The following is a 23,369-nucleotide window of genomic DNA, read 5'->3' as shown; positions in this document are numbered from 1 at the left end:
TTAATAATAATAATACAAAACTGTCAAAAGAGTAACACAGTTATTTTCTTATGCTAAGTTATGTGCAAACATAAGGTTATGCTTTGCGTTATTATAATCATAAAAGAACTTACACCTTTATTGTTTTGCTGATAGTTAAATTTTCCTTCAGGATAGCCTGTATCCATTTTTCTAATAATTGTTCTTTCTTTGGTAATGAAAAAACTTACACTTTTGGTCCTGTCAGGTAATTTTCTTTACACCTGTCTGTGGATGAAATGAAAGTTAGAGTCATGGAGTTCCAAACAATCCTGGATCAAATCTATCTTGTAGCAAAATGAAACATTATCTTGCGTTTGTGGCAACTTCAATGTAAGCCAGCTAGCTGTGACCTCTGATTCAGGATTTGTATTAATGAAGAAACTTTCTTCATTTTTAAGACAATCTGAAAGTTTAACCCCCATCGAATCTGAAGTTTCTCAGCAAGGGGTTGACTTAGGTTTCCTGCTTAAAAAAATAATTAATAATACTCTGTGTGAAGTAACAGAAGTGTTAGTGTCATCTGATCATTTTGCTCTCAGTCTCTGTCTTTCCCGAGTATTTTGTCTACCATGGTGCAGTAAATGTTTATTCATTTGGACAAACGTGGACTTTCCTCACATTACAAAATCTTTCATCGTGTTCTGTGTAAGAGCTTGCTTGAATTATGTTCTTCCCACTTGATTTTGCAAGTGATCTCCTTTGTAATTTATTATTTAAAACAATGTACCTTCACATATCTGATTTATTTGAAGCCATGATTTCCAATGTTGACTTCTTGAGAGAGAGTAGGGTTGCTTCGTTGCACTTCCCCTTGAAACGGTAATCACCACCACCACTTGTTAAGAGTTCAGTGTGAAAAATTGTCAGTCAGCAAAATTTGTAATACAAGATATTAAGACCTAAGAGCTGAAATAAAAGCTATTATTAAACACAGGAGGACATGTTTCATCCAATTTAGTGGAGATTTCTCAGATCACAATTAAAAATGGAAAACTCGCTGTCGGCTGCCCTGAAGATGTTTTTCTGTGGTTTCCCATTTTCACATCAGGCAAATGCTGGGGCTGTACCTTAATTAAGGCCACGGCCACTTTCTTCCTACTCCTAACCTTTTCCTGTTGCATCGTTGTCATAAGACCTGTCTATGTTGGTGCGATGTAAAGCAAAATTGGAAAAATAAATAAATAAATAAATGGAAAAATCACATTTGAAGTGTTCAGACTTGAAATGATTGTAAGCTTTGTGAATGTGCTAGTGTGTACTGTAGGTTGTTGAGGTACTTAGCTTATTCTGCACTTCTTGTTGCATGTCCTCTCATTGTGCCCCAGCTAGCATAACTGAAATAGTTTGTATCAATTAGATGGGTTTGTTGTCCAACATAATCTCTCCATCTGTCTTATATTTATGTAGACAAGGAAATGGAAATAATCTCTTCAGAGCGATAGGAAGAAGATTCCTTTTGGAGTTGACATATCTACAGTGCTATACACTTCTTTAGCATTGACACATAGCAAGGTACCCATTTTCTGGAAAAAAACAGGGAAACTGGAAAAGCACAGGGAAATAAAAATGCAGAAAATATACAGGGAAAACTCAGGGACATGACTTGTCACATCAAAATTAAGCTTTTGATCTAAGATTTGATCCAAATGGAATGATCAAACGAGACTAATATGTAGACACTACTAGATTTGTACACAGCGTGTAGTACTTTGAGAGAAAAATACAGAGGGACGGATAGAATGAGCGTTCCTGGTAGTGAAAGAGAGTGAATGAAGGCATACTTGTGCTAACTGCTGAAAGGGAGCAGTACATGAGGCGTGCGATGCATCTATATTGCATTAGGTCAAGTGTGGTGTAGCTTTCATTTCACTGTTCAAGATAACTTCATTCCAGGTCTTTACTTTCGTAGTAATATTAAATGTTCGTAGATAATAAATTTGTAATTGCTTTGTTTTCATTAAACAAAAACTAAAATTCCATACCTGAGAAGCAAAAGGGCATATGTCCATTTTACAGAATTATAATAATACACACCTCAAAAATGTTTTGCACTGCCTGGATTTCAGGGTTTGTAGGTTGCTGATGACCCCAGGTAATGTATGGGATGCAAATACACACTTTATGTCAAGCATAACACAATTGGTTTAGAGAAAATCCAACGACATGCGCAACACAAACAGTATTCTTCAGTAACATGCATCTGCCTATCGAACATGGGAATCTGATTGTGCCTCTCAGTATGGTGTTACTCCACCCCATGCAGTGAAGCATGATCGGACCCGTCCTGCCCACAAGGCGGTTGAGGCTGTCCTGGTCGATCCTGTCCCACTTTTTGATAATAGCCCTCTGGTCAGGTGAGAGGTGGATTCGTTCATTGTCACACTGTTTGTCTCAGCATATGCCTGGCACATTTAATGGGATTTATGTCCAGAGACACTGCAGGCCAGTCCATCCGATGAATGTGGGCCTTCCTGAGGAAGAGGTTCACAATATTGGAGTGGTGTGGGTGCGCGTTGTCATCTTGCAGAATGAGTCTCTGCAAAATGTTGTCAATAGAGTTGAACAATTTGCCCAAGGATTCTGTTCCAATATTGTGTACCAGTCATATTGCTCTCTACGAGAATGAGTGGCGTCCAACATCCATATATAATGCCGCCCCAAAACACGATGGATCTGCCTCCCTGATGGGCATGTTGGGTGGCGCACAGGACTCATCTGGCGTTACCTTGCTCTCTCCAAACCCTCCTCCAGCGTCACACATTTGGCAGTCCAAATGCTCCCTTGCCTATTCTGTACCTGGTGCCACAGTGTTGTGGTGTACGTGCAGGTGCTCGCCAAGGAACTCTCGAGTGTAGATGATCCCTATGTAGACTATATCTGATTGTCTGTGTAGACACATCCTTACCAGTTGCCTGCTGTAAGGCATTACGCAGTTCTGTTGCAGTGTGTGCCAGGATTCACATGTAATGGTCATCAGCTGCTGTTGTTGACCTCGGACAACCGAGGAGGATCTTCAACATTTTATATTTCATGAAAGCGTCTGTACGTCCTGTCAACATCGCTATATTGTACACCAACCAGGTCGGCAATTGCCTCAAAGAGGCCTTGCCGACTCAATGTCACTATGTGTGTATGGTCAAAAGCGGTAATGACTTGTAGAGGCATGTCTGTATACTGCACAGGACACAAATGTGCTAGTCATGTTGTGTCCACTGGTGACAGTAAGAATGCAACCCTCTGGACTGTTCCGGGACTGCTTTTATTACCTCCACGTCCACTAACAGGTAGTGTTAAACGTCATTCAGATGTCTGTTCATCATGCAACAACTCTTAGAGCGAACATCCTTCATGAACACAAAAAACAGGTGGTGCAAAACTTTTTTTGAGGTGTGTATTATAAATTAAAAAGACAATAACTTTATGTAATATACATAACTTGAGGTGCTAACTATTATGGACTGCCCATAATTATTATGGATATGATACAAGGTCTTAATATTTGAGTGACTCCACCTTTACAGTAGAGTACAACGTTATTCCTTTTTGTTTTATTTTAAAAAGGGACATGTTTCGTCTCTTCCTTGTGAGACATCTTCAGCCTAAAAATATTATTATAATAAACACGTGATATTCTTAATAGCACTAAAAGACAATGACTTAACCTTAAATTTTTAAGAGTCAAGATGACTCAATCTGTCATATGTAAACACAGTTTTAAAAACAGTTCATGTTGTTAAAAAATTGCCGTAAGACCAAATTATTTGGTGATGAAAGTCCCATTGAGTTTTGATACTCAAAATAAAAATTAATGTGATATCACAGTGTTCTAAAATCGTAATAAATCTTGAATTAGGTTCAATGTCACCTCAAGTTGGAAGCTTGAGTATGTATTTGTCTAGCTAAACAGGGCTTGTTTTTCTAGATAGAATTACTCAATATGCTGGTTATGTAGCCGGACAATTCGTGCGATACATATATTATTGGTATATGAAAGCAGCAGTCCCACACAGAACTGCACACGAGCCGGCCGGACAAGAGAGAGAGAAACAGGGCAGAGAAAACCTTTCATATACGTATAATATCCGCCGTAAGACCTATCTGTGTCAGTGCGACATAAAGCCACTAGGGAAAAAAAAATTGTATCTTGTTGAGGCTGACAATACGGATTAATTATGAAATTTATTTCTTGTGGTATTGTTATGGATTTCACCTCAGTATTCAGGAGAAACTCTTATGGAGAAATGAAATCATTACAGAAAAGAATATTCTGCAAAGAATGGAATGTGTCAGTGGTGCTTGTTATTTTGCACACTAGTTGACCAGCATATTTGAACTACACTTCCATTTGTTAAGAATGAAGCCATACTTTTCAGTGTCAGCTTAGTTAAATGTAACAAAAACTTTTCAGTCTGTCAAGCACACTGCAGTTACAATATAAATTATAACACTATAAACATACCTGAGTAAATACACACTATTATACAAAGAATGACATGTTTTGTTCTACAAGAATATCCTCAGATTCTATAAAATCAATTAAAACATGCTAATATATGTACAATATTGTTTACATAGTGTAAACTTGTCAATGATAAAGAGTTTAGTGATAGCATGAACCAGTGAATGAAAATCCACAGCCTGTTTCCAGTCATCTGACCGGGTCAGGGATGGAATGAATGAAGCCCCCATCTAGCGGCGAGGATAGGAAATGTGCCGGCTGCCGAAGCATGTCGCACTCCTCTGAGGCAATGATAAATGATTGACAGATGAAATAAAATGATAGTGGAGAGTGTTGCTGGAATGAAAGATGACAGGGAAAACCAGAGTACCCGGAGAAAAAGCTGTCCTGCCTCCGTTTTGTCCAGCACAAATCTAACATGGAGTGACCGGGATTTGAACCACGGTATCCAGTGGTGAGAGGCTGGCGAGCTGCCGCCTGAGCCATGGAGGCTTCAGCATGAACCAGTAATGACAAAAAATAAATTTACAAGTATTAATATAATGAAAAAACTTACGTACTTATCTAGACTGCCGATGCTAAGTCTGTTGTCACCAAACACTATTTTAGGACTGTGGTCATGGAAAGTTTTGGGTAAAGCACACTGCTCGCGGAGGGGGGAGGGGAAGCATGGGAGGAGCCATGTGGAGCGTTGTGGATCTATCCTATTGGATGTTAAAATCTAGTATACTGTAGTGTGGAGAAAGGAGGGGGAAGTAGAACAGAGCGAGTGGAGCGCTGTGGAACGTTCTGTCAACACTGGAGAAGGGAGAGAAGGTTATTAACCGACTTCATGTTAAAATGTACTTCTATGTGATATGGATTATTGCAAGTTAATGATTTTAGGTGAATAAAGTAAGTAATTCAAATAGAAACTAACTATTAAATGTTATTATTATGATAAAAGTTAATTTAGTGAGTGAGTGTTGTCCAGATGTTACGTGAGTAGAGCGAAGAGGGGGAATTTTTTAAGTGTGTGTGGTCATTTAGGTTGGTTACATTTTTTGCTATGTAAATTTTGATTGCTTCCTTTATATTTAAAGATTTACTTTTATTTTGGATGTGTAAACTTTTTAGATCTGTGTTGATTTCTGTGAAATGGTGTGAACAATCGTATATGTGCTTCCCGAAGGCTGAATGCCGATTTAATCTCACCGCGTTTTTGTGTTCTTTGTATCTTGTGAGGAAATTATGTTTTCTTTGACCTATATATGTGGTACTGCAGTTAGGTTCTTGGCACGTTTCGTTTAATAATTCATGTTATCACTAAACTCTCTATCATTGACAAGTTTACGAAACGTAAACAATACTGTACATATATAAGCATGTTTTAAGTGATTTGATAGAATCTGAGGATGTTCTTGTACAACGACAGTGAGACAGGCCAGGTCATAAGGAAGGTTGGACAAGGTCGGGGACGCATGACAACCCCACAGGATGACCGATATCTGACCATCTGTGCGTTGCGGCGTCGTTCAGCAACTGCCAGAGAACTGCAACAAGACCTCAGAAGGGTCACTGGAGTCACAGTGTCTGAGCAGACAGTAAGGAACAGGTTAAGAGAAGTGTCCTTACGACCCAGACGTCCTGTTCGATTGCCCCGTTTAACGCAGCAACATCGCGCAGCTCGCCTTCTGTTTGCCCGTACCCACGTCAACAGGCAACTTCGCCAATGGAGACCTGTGTTGTTCACAGACAAGTCCAGATTTCCCCTGATGGGCGTCAGCGTGTATGGAGACGCCATGGTGAGCAGTACATGCCAAATGTTATCCAGGAAGGCGACCGATGCGGACAAGTTTCTGTGATGATGTGGGGTGGCATCAGTATTGATGGCCGGATGGATCTTGTCGTCGTCCGTGGTAATCTTACCGTTGTGGAGTACATCGAGCATATACTGCTACAGCATGTGTTGCTTGCTGCATACGGTGTTTGCCTGAATTCGTACTCATGCGCGACAATGCCAGGACTCATGTAGTGCGCATCACCAGAGCTGTCGTGCGAGAACTGGACATTCAAGAAATGGGATGGCCGGCAGTGAGTTCCAAACTTAATCCCATCGAGCATGTGTGGAATAGGCTTGACAGAAGTGTTCGTGGGCGTCCTGTTCCACCACGGACTCTCCAAGACCTCGAACAGGCTCTCATTGAAGAATGGGACCTGATACCGCGACATGACCTCTGTCAACTTATACGGAGCATGCCACGTAAATGCCAAGCACGTGGAGGACATACACCATATACTGAAGCTCTCCAACTGTGATAAAAATCCATCCTGGGGGACTATTATCACTTTGTTTTCGCCCCTATTTGGACATTTCCGTTTGTGTTCTGAAAATGAACGTGAATCCATCAATGTTCTTTTGTATACTTCAACGGTGAAGAATAAAGGTTTAGTTGGTAATATACCTGGGTGTGATCTGTTGTTTGTGGAGTATGGCATAGTTCAAAAACATGTTCCCCTACCTTTTTTGATCTGTGTAGCTGTTGTGATGTATGGCAATGTTTTAATAATATTATCTTTTCGCTTTTCCTCTGGTTATATTGGATATTCATTTATAGGAAGGGGAGATGGGGATTGGAATAAGTATTTCCTATTTCTTTGAAATCATTTAAGAAAAGGCTAGGAAAACAACAGATAGGGAATCTGTCACCTGGGCAACTGCCCTAAGTGCAGATCAGTATTGATTGATACTCCTATAAGAATAATTGTATCAGAATGAAACATGTCATTCTTTGTATAGTAGTGTGTATTTTCTCAGGTATGTTTATAGTGTTATAGTGTTATAATTTATATTGTAATTGCAGTGTGTTTGACAGACTAAAAAGTTTTTGTTACACTTCCATTTAGTAAAGACACTGGGAACTTTATTGCTGAGTTTCTGAAAACTAACCCATACATTTCTGTTACTAGCGTGTATAGAAACTGGCAAGCTTACTTACGCCAATTTCAAGAATAAGGTCCCTGTTGAATACAAGCATTAGTTTGAAGAGTGATTGACTGATTGCTTGCTGTGAGCAATGTAGTTCATTTTCGTTGGTTGTGGTCTTTCTTGTAGTGTAGTGGCTATATATGATGGGATTATTGATAACCTACTTCACAGATTGGCACTTTATGATAACTTGTAGCTTGTTTAACTTATGGTACATTTACTTCAAGTTCTTTATGCCATTGTAAGATTACATGCAAAATATGTTCCAAGATGATAATTCCAGAGTATGATAAACATACTTGAGCATCACTCTTATGTACCTACCATGTCCCAGTAAATTTAATGCAGGGAAAAGAGACTTAAATTACTAGTGGGTATGCTGCTTAGGAAAGGTACTCTTCTTATTTAGTTCGATTAGTTGCCTGTGTTCTGCCTTTGATTCACATGAGATTCATTACTAGATGCGGGAGTCCATTGTTATCTACTAGGTGTTTCAGGATGAGAGAATTAGCACTGAACTAATTAGAATGGAAGCTTTCCATAATAATAATAATAATAATAATTTGTCATACTAATTATACATGATTCACTTTTAGCAAGAACTGATTAATTTTAACTTCCTTCAGCATTTAAATTGTCAATGCTGGTTAGCACTTTATGGTAAGTTCTACCTTGTATTATAAATTAAAAAGAAAATAACTCCATGTAATTTACATAACTTAGAGATGCTAACGTTTATGGACTACCCATAATTATTACAAATTTCATCTCAGTATTCAGAACAAACTCTTATGGAGAAACAAAATCATCACAGAAAGAATTCTACAAAGAATGGAATGTGTCAGTGGTGCTTGTTATTTTGCACACTAGTTGATCAGCATAAATATTCGAACAAAACTTCTGTGAAGAATTGTGCTAGCCTTGGTCAGACAGTTATATTGAAGAAAAAGAAGACCTTCATTCCTTTCTGGAATTGGGCCAGGAAGCAATGCTAGCAGTAAATAGGGGAGCATGTATATGTCCATGAAGATGATTGAGAGAAGTTAATGCCTGGTTAAATCATGTATATGATGTGGGTGTCTGTAGTTAAGCCGTAGTTTATAAAACGTTGGTAATCACTAGATGGCCTTGCATGTAGTCCTGTGGGTTTAATTACCCGCTAGATAATAGGGGGTATCTTATTACGAGATAATAGAATCATTTCGTATTGACGGTTTTCACTTTACAAAGGTGAAAAAATGAGTGTATCCTAATTCAATACATCATATATTCCATCATTAGCCGGAGTAATCAAATTCAAGCATGTTTCGGTTTGTTTGAGCCATCTTCAGTGGAAAAAGGGGAGGGGGGGTTGAAATAACATACATAGTAAAAGCTAAAAATGCAAAAAAGCATAATGAAGGAACAAATGAAAAAACATAAGAGAGCCTAGATGGAAACAAAATTAGCACAATATACAATATTTACATCACCATGTGGAGCAAAAAACAACTCAGTGCAACAAAATTCAGTGAAACAGGGGTTAATATAAAACATAATTGAAACTAAAAACTGTGTTAACCTAAGAAGAAAATAATGAAAACAAGTGATACAGATGGAAATGAACAATAAGTGCACATAGTGAGGTTGCGGACCTCTTAGTTTACAAAATATTGGTTGACGCATCCTCTCTGATACCTTGCATTATACGTTATAGTTTTTACAGCTGCAGTAGAATAATTGAAAACTCGTTGGTACTTGGCTCATATGAGGCATCATTACAATTTGAATATAGTATAAATCAAGGAATTTCATCAAAGTTTTTACGCTGATTGTTATAATAACAACAACAACAATATAGTCATAAAAGTAAACTCGTGTCCTAATCCTTATGTGGTGCAGTTCTTATCAGTTACACCCCCAATGGAGGTTAGCTGCATTTACCGTTTTAACCACATGCCAGCGCTCTTGCCATTCTTAAATCTCTGGCAAAGCTGGTAATCGAACCCAAACCTCAGAGGACAGTAGCTCAGTGTTCTCCCTAGGACCTTTTTACTGGTCGCACTGCCCTGCAGTTTTTACAGACTGCCCAGCTAACATAACCTAGATATGTGCTATTTACATAATATTAATACATATTTAAGTCACTGGGTGCTCCAAATTAAAGTGTATATACAGTAAAACTGTTTATTTAAATGATAAATCAACATTAATATTAGCACAATTGCATCGATTACATCGTAGTTTAAATATTTAGCTTGACTATCACGTAATGTCATGTGTGAGAGGTGTCAGGATTAGCATGGAATCGCATGCGAGCACTCAATAACACATATCGTCACAAACCTGTATGGCACTCCACAGCAACCGAATGCTAAGTCCTAGCGTTACATGATTATGAACGAACAGTAGAATACTAGAAGTTATGTCTTGTTCTTGATAATAACACTAAACTAGTTCAGTTTTGCAGTTAATACCAGGTGTGTGCATAAGTCTTTTCCGGTTTCACTAAGAGATGGCGCCAGCGAGCAGTACATAATGTATGAATTTGACACATACGTCAGTTTGTTCATCTAACATTGACCTACCAACACACGCAAGTGAGTATGCCAAACACTAGCATCTGTGTTGTATTGTTCAGTGATGATGTCGACTTTTGTGCCTGAAAAAGAACATTTGCGGCACACATTGCTTTTCTTATTTAATCAAAAGAAAAAGGCTGTGGAAACTCATCATTTGATGGTAGAAACATATGGTAAACATGCTTCATCGATTAGAACATATGAGACATGGTTTCGACAATTTAAACGTGGTGATTTCGATGTGAAAGACCATACTTTGTGTCTGGTGGGACCAGAGCGGTATTATGAACTTGAAGCTCCGGCGAAACCGTTAATGCACAACGCTATCGCCAACAAATGATTAATTTAAATCACGCATTGATCGAAAGATGACCGGAATGGGCCAGAAGACATGGCAAAGTGTTTTTTTTCCACGGCAATGCGCCATCTCACACAGCAAAACCAGTGGAAGACACCTTGAAATCACTTGGATGAAGATTCTTCCGCACATGCCGTACCCCCCCACCTGATGTAGCGCCATCTGACTATCAACTCTTCGCATCAATGGGACACACGCTCGCAGGACAGGACTTCAGCAATTTCGAGGAAGTTGGAAAATGGCTCGACGAATGGTTTGCCGCAAAAGACAAGGAGTTTTTCTGGCATAGTATTCATAACTTACCTGGGAGATGGGCGAAGTGTGTAGAAGCCAGCGACCAACATTTTGAATAAACAAAAAATGAATTTCCCTTGAAAATTACCTGTTTTCTTCACCACAAAAACCGGCAAAAACTTACGCATACACCTTGTATTTACCTGTATAATATTATTAATGAACTGAGGGGAATAAATTTAAATTTTATCATATTCATTTTTTATGTAGTATTCCCCGCTCGGTTACTCATTCCTGCCACCCAGCTGACGAAAATTTCTGGGGAGAACACTGCAGCTAATAGCGCTAACTGTTATGCTATGGAGGCAGACGTAATCATAACAATGTACCTTCAGCCTGAACAATCCAATTTTCAGCATGATCTGAATCACTGCTTTCAGCGTGATCACTTGATTGGCAGTAATCTTCGTCTGCAGCTTCTGCTTTTAGGTCCTCTATATCTGGACAACACACATTAGGCATTACCTTCTGGAATGTTGTGCATTAGACTCAGAAACTCTTCATTAGTAAGAGGTGGTGGTCTACGAGACATGTTTATTTTACTGTGACAAGATGATGAATGAAGACACTACTGGAGACACAGGGGAAACAATTCTTGTACAGTTTGTAATGTATTAGAGTTCAACTGTTGTGTTATTGAACATTACTGTTGTTGATAGAATAATTATGAGCAGATGATTATATCTCTACGAGAGCTGAAGACCTGTGTTACAATACATTTTATTATGATAATTAATACAGCAGTCAAAATCACTGCTCTGGCAGTTGTAGGTGTACTTGTTACTAACACCCTATTCAATGATGCAAAGTTAATGACCACTAATCAGGAAAAGTTACAGCAGCTCATTATCCTATGTTAAAATCTGTAATGAAACTAGAATAGGGAGAACAGGTAGCGGCCATTTTGACCGCTCTGGTGGTCCTAGTGTTAAGTCACACTCCATGATACAGCTGATAACACTTTACTTTTCACCAGCCATGTAAATACTGGGAGCACCTATTTCATTCCTAGGCCCAATTAAGTACAGTATGTACTAGTAAACACTTCACAATTATAGGGGACGATGACGTAGATGTTAGGCCCCTTTAAACAACAATCATCATCATAGTCATTTCACAATTACATTTTTTGTTAGGCAGTTCCTACATTCACATGCATACCAAGCTCCTGATTGGATATTAAATATTTGCAATACTTCCTGTAAATCTGTTGAACAGTGATCATTCCTAAAGGACTGTTTGACTGTTGAATTTTGCCTTGTTTTAATTTCACTCAGTTCAGCATTTGTTTTTCTCTTCAGGGCTTGTATTTTAGTAATATCTGCTGAGTATATTTTGCATTATTTATATTGAAATCACGTCTAATTCTCCCTATTATACTGGTTCAGGGCACTTCCTGGATTGATGACCGAGGACAGATGACTACTCCCAATATGGGTAAGTTATATGCTGTAGGTTGGATTCAGCGTGACTTCTGCTAGGAATATTAAATATCAAATTGCACAAAATGATCAAAAATGTTTAAAGTTGTGTTAACCTACAGAAATTAAAAGCTGTTTTGTACAGTGTTCAACAATAACCCAGGCTTGCTTGAAGCCTCATTTGATGACAAATGTGAAAAGAAAGACACTATATATATAAAATATGACTCCAGAAGTGCTGTGTTGTATACAAGAAGCAAACAATATATAACACAACTAAATAGTTTATTTTAGTGAGATTTTTTACAAGATACTTAGAAATAAATTATCTGTTGACTTGCTTCTTATTTGGAGCATGCTAAATGTTATAATGAGTTGGCTTGATGTGGAATTGAGAATTATGAGAATGCTAGAAGTGGGACGAGGCTACCAGGAAGGCGGAAATAGGGAGACAGTAGTGAGTCCAGAGGTGAAACCTCCCGATCAGAGTTCAGTCCGCCTATTCAGCCCACATTTTTAAGAGGGGTACCTCCGTGTCTGACTTACGGCATAGAGCTGATCGTTGGACACAGCTGACTGCCTACTGCCGCTGAGTTCGCCTCTTATTTATATGGGCTGGCTGACATCACACACCATGAGTCAGCGTGCTAGTTGGATACACCACGCGCATTCTCAGAGATTCGATGCGGGAGCGGGTTGCATACCTGCAAGGCGGAGGACACCAACAAGAAGCATGTAAATTCATGACTCAACACTCCCAACTGCATAATGATATCAAACATCTCATTTGGTAAAATTATTCCAATCCCAACTCCTCTTTGTATAAACTAATATCTGCCCCAATTTGTCCCCTTGAATTCCAACTTGATTGGTCTATTCCACTGACAGCTCAGAACCTACCGCTTAATTGAAGTTGAGTAGTTCATCTTCTTTCTCTCAGGTCTTCCCAGCCTAAACTTCACAGCATATTCGTAATGCTACTCTTTTGTCTGAAATCATCTAGAACTGCTTTTCTTATTTTTCTTTTTATTTCTATTTTTCAGTTCTTGAATCATTTAATCCTGGTGAGGAACACATACACTGGAACCTTACTCTAATAGTGGTCGTACCAGCGACTAACATGCCCTCTCTTTTAAATCTTTACTTTTTTTTTTTTGCTATGGGCTTTACGTCGCACCGACACAGATAGGTCTTATGGCGACGATGGGATAGGGAAGGCCTAGGAGTTGGAAGGAAGCGGCCATGGCCTTAATTAAGGTACAGCCCCAGCATTTGCCTGGTGTGAAAATGGGAAACCATGGAAAACCATCTTCAGGGCTGCCGATAGTGGGATTCGAACCTACTATCTCCCGGATGCAAGCTCACAACCGTGCGCCTCTATGCGCACGGCCAACTCGCCCGGTTAAATCTTTACTACAACCTTCAAGTACCCTCATAACGATGTAAAGAGATCTGTAACCTTTATTTACAATCCTGTTCATGTGACTACCCCAATTAAGAACTTTCCATCTATTAACACCTACTTACTTGTAATGAGAGGACATAAACCTGATTTTTCACCTCATTTACCATCATATCATTGTTTGCTGTTCATTTTACATCATTATGGAGGTTTTCTTGCAGTTCTTCACAATCTTGTAACTTATGTATTACTCTATACAATATAACATCATCTGCAAAAAGCCTGATCTGTGATTCCAGTTCTTTACCCATATCAGTTATATATATATAAAGAAAACACAATGGTCCAATATTACTGCCTTGAGGAATTCCCTCTTAATGATTACAGGATCAGATAATCCTTCACTTACCCTAATTATCTGACTTGTGTTATCTAGAAACTATAGCCAACCATTCAGTCACTCTTTTGTCTAGTCAAATTGCACTCATTTTTGTCGGTAGTCTCCCATGACCTATCAAAAGACATAGGTCAGTCACGATACAGTCCATTTGACATCCTGAATCTAAAATATCTCCTATGTCTGGCTGGAATCCTGCAATTTGAGCCTCTCTGAAATAACCTTTCTAAAACCCAAACTTCTTCTTATCAAGCCAGTTAGTAATTTTGTAAACATGTCTAATATAATCAGAAGTAATATTTTCCCAAAGCTTACATGCAATACGTATCAAGCTGAATGGCCTGTAATCAACCACTTTATGGTTATCACTTTTTCCTTTATACACAGTGGCTAATATAGCAACTCCCCATACAATTAGTATAGCTCCCTTATGCAAACAGTAATCAAATAAGTACTTGAGATATGGTACTGTTACGTGGCAGCCCTGTCGTAGCGCCCTTTGGTACTTCCTCTCATCTGGAACAGAACTTACTCTCTTCTGGACGAGATCTTCAGGACCTGCAGAACATGCTTTATGTCATGGGGACCCTCCTCGATATTTCTCTAGCCGTCTTTCCCTTCTGAGTTTCCATCTCCTTCTGGCCGTCTTCCGTCATCATCTGACCTCCCTCCATCTTCTTCTGGCCGTCTTCCATCATCTTATGGCAGTCTTCTGACTGCCTCCGTTTGTCTTCTGGCTGTCTTCCTTCTACTTCCATTCATCTTCTGGCCATCTTCTATCTTCTTCTGGTTGTGTTCCGACTTCTTCTGGCTATCCTCCATCTCCTGTCTATCTTCAGTCTCCCAGCTATCTCTCATCATCTTCTGGCTGACTTCCACCTTCATCTGGCTGTCTTCCATCTTTCTTGGGCTTTCTTCCATCTTCTGGGTTTCATCATCACCTTTTGGCCTTCTTCTTTGTCATTGTTTGACTTTCTTCAATCTTCTCCTCCATCTTCTTCATCATACCGAAGAGCACATTTAACTGAGCCTCCATTTTTGTGAAGCCTGTGGGTTCAACTGACATGTAGAGATTAACACAAGAATAAAACTTCAGAAATATATGTATGTGTACTCACTGTATACAGATGTTCCAGAATGCTCCCGATGGAATTTGAAACCTGTAGTAACAGATCTGCTGATTCATGCTGATTACAGTAGTGTATCACACATAACTTTTGTTATGAATAAAACACAGTCTGTTGTATATCTCTAATTTATTTCAGGATGACCCAGTAATTGTACACACACACACACATACACACACACATGCTCTCTCTCTCTCTCCCCCCCCTCCTCTCTCTCTCTCTCTCTCTCTCTCTCTCTCTCTCTCTCTCTCTCTACCTCTTCAACTATCTGAATGACAACACTCACTAATTGCTGCTTATTTACAAGTCACTGTCCTCTTCATATAGCAGGTGTCCAGCTCATTAGTATTACCTGGGGACGGTAATCCTGGTTGATAGGCCTTTCGCTCGCAAGTCTAGTCACCCTGCACACTAGCTGCAGATGGACATACACGAACCAGGGCTGCTGACCCCAACAACACACAGTGACAGTTCCATGGTTCGACTTCTGAGAAAGTCCAGTAATTCACACAGTCAAACGCAGTGAACTATTTAACACTGACAACTGAACAGCAACAGCTCAACAGTGCTAACCAGCTGGGCAATGACCATTAACACAGTTCCAATTACACTCGCGGCAGCTGTTCCGCAAGCAGACTCCATAACAGTCCTCAGTCCACGGTAGTACACACACATTACTCCAAGGCAGTGCGCCACCACCATTCTGCTGAATATACGTTGATATTCTGACTCGGCGAGGCACAGACAAAAACCAGCACTTCTGCTGTCAAGCTCCAATTGATCACTCCATGTTGGTACACATACAGCACTCCAGTCAGTACTCCAAGGCAGTCGTACTCAGCTCAGGTACTCGGACACTGGTGGCAGCCAACACTGCTGCCGCCCCAGTTCAGCGACTGAACTCCAAAGCTGATTGGTGGAATCCACACCACATACTTGACCCTCCAACACTACAAACACTCCCAGTTCATGGCGGCCATATATTTGTATCTCATTGATGGGTTACTAGAATATTCAGGGCTGAGCTAGAGACAGAACATTCCCATTTCTTGTTCCAGAAGGTACAGGGTAAAAGCAGACAAAGAGAACAAAACAGGGGGAGGCCGGCCATGCCCTTGGGCTGGGAGCTCCCAGTTGCCTCACTAGCCCCTTTCAGGAAGTACCGAACAAGGCCGATATGTAACAGTACTATTACCTATTGCCTTTAGTATATCCCCAGAGCACTTTTCAATTCCAGCTGCTTTCCTTATTTTCAACTTTTGTATCTTCTTATAAATATCTTTGTTATTGTAGGCAAATGTCAATATTTCATTGTATTAGTCACTTCTTCTACCTGGATATTATTCTTATAACCAGCAGTCTTTACCCAAGCAAGTGGCTGCATGGTTTGGGTCATGTAGCTGTCAGCTTGCATTCTGTAGATAGTAGGTTTGAACCTCACTATCAGCAGCCTTTCAAACCGGGCAAATGTTGGGATAAAACCTTAATTAAGTTCATGGCCACCTCCTTCTCACTCCTATCTCTTTCCTATCCCATCATCGCCATAACTACTTGTGCCTCTGTTGGTGCGACGTAAATCTTGACGCACTGCTTACTGAATACTTCTGCTTTATGTCAGTTCTGACATATACACCCTCCTTGTTCATTAATGATTCCTGGAATGTCCTTCTTCAAACCTGTTTCTACCTTAAAATTTGTATGACTGCCAATTATGCTTGCCATCATGTTACCCTTAGCTGATTTCTTCTCTAGATTCAATTTCCTAGTAGGTTCCTTCAGTTTTTCCGTAACCTCTTTACCTCTCTGTTATAATATAGTGGATCTTTACCATCCCTTACTATCATTAGAGCCAACGGCCGTAGCCGTGTTGAAACACCAGTTCCCGTGAGATCTCTGAAGTTAAGCAACATTGGGCGTGGTCAAGATTTGGTTGGGTTGCCACGCGCTGTTGTTGGGGCGTAAGGGAATGGAGGAGCAGAAAGAAACTGGCCACCCTACCATACATATACTCCGGCTCGGGCACGCCTCTGCGGAGGTTCAGACCTGCCTTCGGGCAATGCACCCTTACCTTACTGTCATTAGAGGTACATACCTGTTTTCCCATTTCTGAACAATTGCTTTAAACCAATACCACAGACTGGTTACATTTTCCACTGTTCATAATTACTTTTTTTAAACTCCATCATGCCTGTCTTACCAACCATATGGTACTGACTAATAGTCCTACTTTTACTATCTTCCTTTCTATCACATTTATTTTTAACTATGACGTAAACAGCTTCGTGATCACTTATACCATCTATCACTTCAGTTTCTCTATATAGCTCGTGGTTTTACCAGCATCACATCCAGATTATTCTTCCCTCTAGATGGTTCCATCACGTTCTTACTCAGCTGTCCTTCCCAGATTAACTTATATACGTAATTATAATATTATTATTTGCTTTATGTCCCACTATCTACTTTTATGGCTTTTGGAGATGCCGAGGTGCCGGATAGTCCAGCAGGAGTTCTTTTACGTGCCAGTAAATCTACCGACACGAGGCTGACGTTTTTGAGCACCTTAAAATACCACCGGACTGAGCCAGGATCGAACCTGCCAAGTTGGGGTCAGAGGGCCAGCGCCTCAACTGTCTGAGCCACTCAGCCTGGCAACTTATATACGATTTGTTGGTCTTGCTTCCTATCGCATTAAAATCCCAATTGATAGTTGGTAAATTGAGATCACGCGCTACAGTATGTTCCTTTCCATGTCATTTCCCACACAACTGATTATCTTATCAAATAATTTCACAATAGTGCTGGTGCCACCCTTCCCGGTATGTACACCCCAAAATTCTTCTTCCACCAGTATTATTACTCCCCCTCGTACTGTTCCTATCCTGTCTCTATATTCCTGCATCCATAATATCACTTCTCTGCCATGATTAAACTCCTATTACAATATCTGTTAAATGTATATCTATTAAATTAATTAATTCTCTTCCTTTCTTTACAATACCTCTACAGTTTAACACTAACTTTTTTTAAATGTTGTAACAATTTTTTATGAATACTAACAAATAATAATAAATATAAAATATATCATAAATAAGATATTTATAAAAAAATAATAAAATTAATAAGCATAATTATCCGAAATGTCCGTAGTGTGGGCGCCAGAGTTCACCAGAATGGATCCCTCGAATTTAGATAAGAGCATGATAAACTGTATATCCCAGGGCGTGTACATAATGCTGCGTACTGGTACATCTGCTGCAGGCCTTACCTAACCTCCTGAAAACGACTAATTAGGTAGGAACTGCACCTAGGTTCATCAATAACACTGATTCTAAAATAGCTACCTATATTCTTAACAAATTCCGTGCATGAGCACCTCATCAACATACAACATTATACATATAATACACACATAAAATATTGCTGGAAGACTCCATATTTACAACAACAACAATAATAATAATGAAAACAGTGGGAAAACGAAAGCGAGAACTAAGTTACCATTTGTAAATAGTCCGATGAACAATGTACATGTATGAAGATAAATACCCTTCACTGTCTCTATATCAATTCAACTTACCGATTCTCATAATCGGCTGTTATCACATCACACAGATACTGTACCTTGTACTACTGTGTTCACATATTTTAACACTTGTTGTAAAGATATATACACACACGTCTGTCGATCCTCAACATATAAATTTATGGAAAGTCTGAGATAGCTTTCACCAACATATAATGCTAGGCCGCCACAAGTGCTACAATACTTAATGCGCAAGCACTCTCCACAATCAGTCACTTTCCACAAACATAACAAGACTACGCTCCACGAACGTTTGAAGTCCAGTCCATTGCAGCCGTGTCACTCCAGTACCGTGTATTAGCACCACTTCCTTCCCGTACAGTGCCTCAGTTGTAGTTGTAGTTGTAGTGATATTCCTTCTCGTTCCTTTACAATCACCTCTACAATCACCCTTACAATGTTCCATACAATGTCCTGGTTGCCGCCGTATGATCAACCTTTATAGACATCAACATCCCCCTCCTCTCAGATGAGACGTCTTGATTGGTGCTTGCCCACCAATCATGAGTGAACCTCTTGTCAAGACCAAGCCCTGAACTACTTCTTCCTCCCAAGACAGTAACAAACTCTTGGGAGTTTTACATGAATCACCAAATTTTCCTAATACAACAACAAGCTCATCTCATCAGGCTGGGATATATACATGACTCATGAATTTCCCGACACAAGTACATCACAACAAGCACTGGGGCAGCCATATGACTCATTCAAATTACCAGAGTTATTAAAGCAATGTTTTCCCACTCATGCAAAACAAATTACTCATACCTACATATGTGGATATCTTCCAGCTTATAAATATAAATGACAAAACATACAAATGAAATACCGATAATAATAATAATAATAATAATAATAATAATAATAATAATAATAATAATAATAATAATAAATCAAATACTGACAATAATATCTCTAACTTCTACATATAATTCGGGGGTGTGATATATGTACTATCACAATGTCATCCGAACTCGTCTTCCAGCTCCCCTATACTGCTTTCTAGTCTACCCAGTTTTCCTGGAAGTACCTCCCTTTTACGCCTTTCGGAGATGCCTAGGTGCCGGAATTTTGTCCCGCGGGAGCCCTTTTACGTGCCAGTAAATCTACCAACATGAGGCTGACGTATTTGAGCACCTTCAAATACCCCTGGACTGAGCCAGGATTGAACCTTCCAAGTTGGGGTCAGAAGGTCAGTGCCTCAACTGTCTGAGCCACTCAGCCCGGCTAGTACCTCCTTATAACCCTTCTAAACAAACTGTCTTAGTTATATGTACCACTGCAGTTCAAGTGAAGGCCATCTGAGAGCAGATCTCTTTCTCTTACCCACCCAGTAGTATCTACAAATCTCACTTGCAGTTTCCCACATACCACTCTATAGTCTCTTCCCCGATCACCTTCTAGCCAGTATCCTTCCTACACAGTACTCCACTGATGATGATAGTCTCTACTACAATAAAATTCTTCCATGCTGCATTAACCAGATCTCAGACGTCTTGAACTATGTTGGTATCTATACAGGCTTGCCTTATATTGTTGGTACCAACATGATAAACTACCACTTAAACCAACTAAAGATGGGAGTTCTTCAGAATCTCTCTCCTATCTTGTTCTGTGAACAGTTGAATTTCCATCTAAAAACATTAATTCTATTTGACAGAGCCATTAGTCACTAGATTTTTGCCTTACAAATAAATATTTAAATCACTCAAATGATTTGTAATGTCAGCTAAAATGCTAGGTCAGTAATGCGACTTGTGTGTTTTTATATCGCCACAGTGTGAGAGAGAGTAGTAAAGATCAGCCATGCACAGACTTAGGGCTGCGTCAGGGCTCCCTATCCGTCAAACATAGAGTTGGAATGGGTCGTCGTCATCATCCCTGAGTGGCTGAGACAGATGGTTGAGGCAGTGGCCTTCTGACTCCAACTAGGCAGGTTCGATCCTGGCTCGGTCTGGTGGTTTTTGAAGATGCTCCAATACATCAGCCTCATAATTAAATTGATATAACAAAGAACGTAGTTTAACCTATTCAATTTAATTGTGATATAGTTCAATACGGAACATCACGAAATTTTTATCTTTAAATACATCAGCCTCATGTCGGTAGATTTACTGGCACATAAAGGAACTCCTGTGGGATTAAATTCCGGCACCTCAGCATCTCCGAAAGCCGCAAAAGTAGTTAGTGGGACGTAAAGCAAATAATATTATTTGATCATCATCCATTTCCCTCATCCAGCTCCCACTAATTTGCGATGGTAACGGCACCTTTCTATCTTCCTCTATCAGGCCACTATTATTCCTCCTTAACTGTGTCCAAATCCAGGTTTCTTCTAATTATAGTATTCTTGATCATTTTTAACTACCTTAGTCAAGGTCTCCAGATCCAAGTTTATCCCTCTCTCGACTCTGATTTCCTTCCTGACATCCTATTTCCTATTCTGCCCCCTCATTTCTCATTCTTTCCTTTGTCTTTCCTATCATTCTTCTTAAATATTTCATTTTAATGGCCTTGATTTTATTCTCCTTTCTCTTTGTCAGTGTCCAGGTGTTGAATTTCTTAATCATCTCTTTACACTTAATTGGTACTTCCTTCCTCCACACCAGGTTCGACTCTCACTCTGATGGAATGCATTTCCATGTTGAATCATTTTACTGATCTCCATGTCCAGCCGTGCATCTTCCATCAGTTTGCTGGGCTGAGTGGCTCAGACGGTTGAGGCACTGGCCTTCTGACCCCAACTTGGCAGGTTCAATCCTGGATCAGTTTGGTGGTATTTGAAGGTGCTCAAATATGTCAGCCTTATGTTGGTAGATTTACTGGTACGTAAAAGAACTCCTGCTGGACTAAATCCTGGCACGTTTGCATCTTCGGAAACCATAAAAGTGGTTAGTGGGACATAAATTAAATAACATTATTATTATTATTATTATTATTATTATTATTATTATTATTATTATTATGCAACAGTTCGCTTTCCAAATACTTGAAACTCCCAAAATGTCAAGGTTTTGTCCCTTTATTTTTTAATTCCCTTCCCTTTGTCTTGTTATCAGCATTATTGTCCTGCCTTTTCCAAACTGATTTTCATTCCATAATTTTTAACGGTCTCGCTTTGTATGTCGAGTTGCCCTTGTATTTCCTCTCTGTTCCCCTTACCATAGTATCATCTAAAAACTGCATTACTTTCATCTCTCTGTCCCCATATTTTTAAAATTTGTCTCCTTCACAGTTTTGTCCATGACCATTATGAATAACAGTGGTTACAGCACACTTCTGTGTCATAGTCCAGTCCACATGTCGGGACAGTGCTGGAAAAATTTTTGTACGTTGCCTGTACATATTCTATTATTTGTTTTCCAAATCCTTCCCGTCACCGAGCTCGATAGCTGCAGTCGCTTAAGTATGGCCAGTATCCAGTAATCGGGAGATAGTGGGTTCGAACCTCACTGTCGGCAGTCCTGAAGATGGTTTTCCGTGGTTTCCCATTTTCACACCAGGCAAATGCTGGGGCTGTATCTAATTAAGGCCACGGCCATTTCCTTCCCATTCTTAGGCCTTTCTCATCCCATCGTCGCCATAAGACATATCCGTGTCAGTGCGACGTAAAGCAAATAGCAAAAAAAAAAAAATCTTCCCCGTTGCATTACTTTCCATACCTTTGCTCTGAGTACTCTGTCATAAGCCTGTTGTAAATTGAGGTATGTCATCACCCTATCTTGGCTGTATTCCCAATGTTTTTGCATTAACTGTCTCATGCTGAAGATGGGGTGTAGTGTTGATCTTCCATTTTGAAAGCCGTATTGCTCTTCTTGTAATTGTCCTTCCACCTTTCTTCTCATTCTCTTTCCTGTTACCCTTTCTAGTATTTTTGCTTTCTGACTTATGAGTGTATGAGTGAAGTTATACCTACTGGTAATTTATTCTTTGAATTTAAGCTGAGGGCTGATAGTCAGGATCTTACATTATTATATTATCAGTAAACATGAACTTACACACAATCACACTATTAATCCACTAATGCACAGTAAGACGTTCCAAAGCAATTTCTCGCTAACATTCTCACACTGCACACTAAAACCGGGGACATCACTGATGCAAGTTACTGGGAAATTGCCAGCAAAACCAACATCCTAGCACGAGGCATGATGCACAATGCAGTCCACTATTAACAGCTGAGAGAAGCAGATGTGCAGCAGACAGAGTACGATGAGATAACTTCAGAAAAAAATTTCAAGTTTATCAAGGCATTTTGCAGAATTTTAAGATGAAATGGTTTTACACTTACTATTCATAATAGTCTCCAATTCTTAGCAACGTGTACAGAACATAAACAATACAGAATGTATGCACGCATGATAAAAAGGTGGTTGATAGAATCTGACATTTATCCTTTAGTAATGAAACGGGTCATTCTATAGTTAATAAAATGTTTTGTAATAACAGTGTTCCCTCCAGGTATTTTCTAGTGTATTTCTAACATTAGTGTTGACAGACTGGAAAACATAAAGATTGCATAACAAAATATTTGTACTTCATCTGTTATTGTTTTTGGGTGTTCAGAACCCAGATTAAAGTAGTTATACTGGATGCATATTATGTAGGATTGCCACTTTTTGATATAAGAAATGAGGGACAGTTCATAAATACTGTACTTGAAAATCAAAAGTTAGGTACCAATTTCATTTAGATTATAATTAGATTCATTAACAGATTAAGATAATTATTGAAATTCATAAAAGAAACTAACTTACACCCTCTTAACAGTACAT

General features: G+C 39.4%; 1 protein-coding gene across 6 annotated transcripts in view; it reads left to right on the top strand.

The window, feature by feature from the left end:
- DPCoAC (dephosphocoenzyme A carrier) overlaps window positions 1–23,369 on the top strand; it is a 569,632-nt gene that overhangs the window by 26,382 nt on the left and 519,881 nt on the right. For 4 of the 6 annotated variants that reach the window (XM_067140249.2, XM_067140255.2, XM_067140247.2 and 1 more), the window contains exon 2: window positions 12,050–12,098. The exons of the other annotated variants lie outside the window; for them this stretch is intronic. The gene's annotated coding sequence lies outside the window, so the exon portion shown is untranslated. The remainder of the gene's footprint in view (window positions 1–12,049; window positions 12,099–23,369) is intronic. 6 annotated transcript variants of the gene reach the window in all.

Source organism: Anabrus simplex, chromosome 2 (genome assembly GCF_040414725.1).
Source record: "Anabrus simplex isolate iqAnaSimp1 chromosome 2, ASM4041472v1, whole genome shotgun sequence".
NCBI classification, from domain to species: Eukaryota; Metazoa; Arthropoda; class Insecta; order Orthoptera; family Tettigoniidae; genus Anabrus; species Anabrus simplex.
Note: the sequence above shows the minus strand (reverse complement) of the source record. Positions and strands in the feature narration are given on the sequence as shown.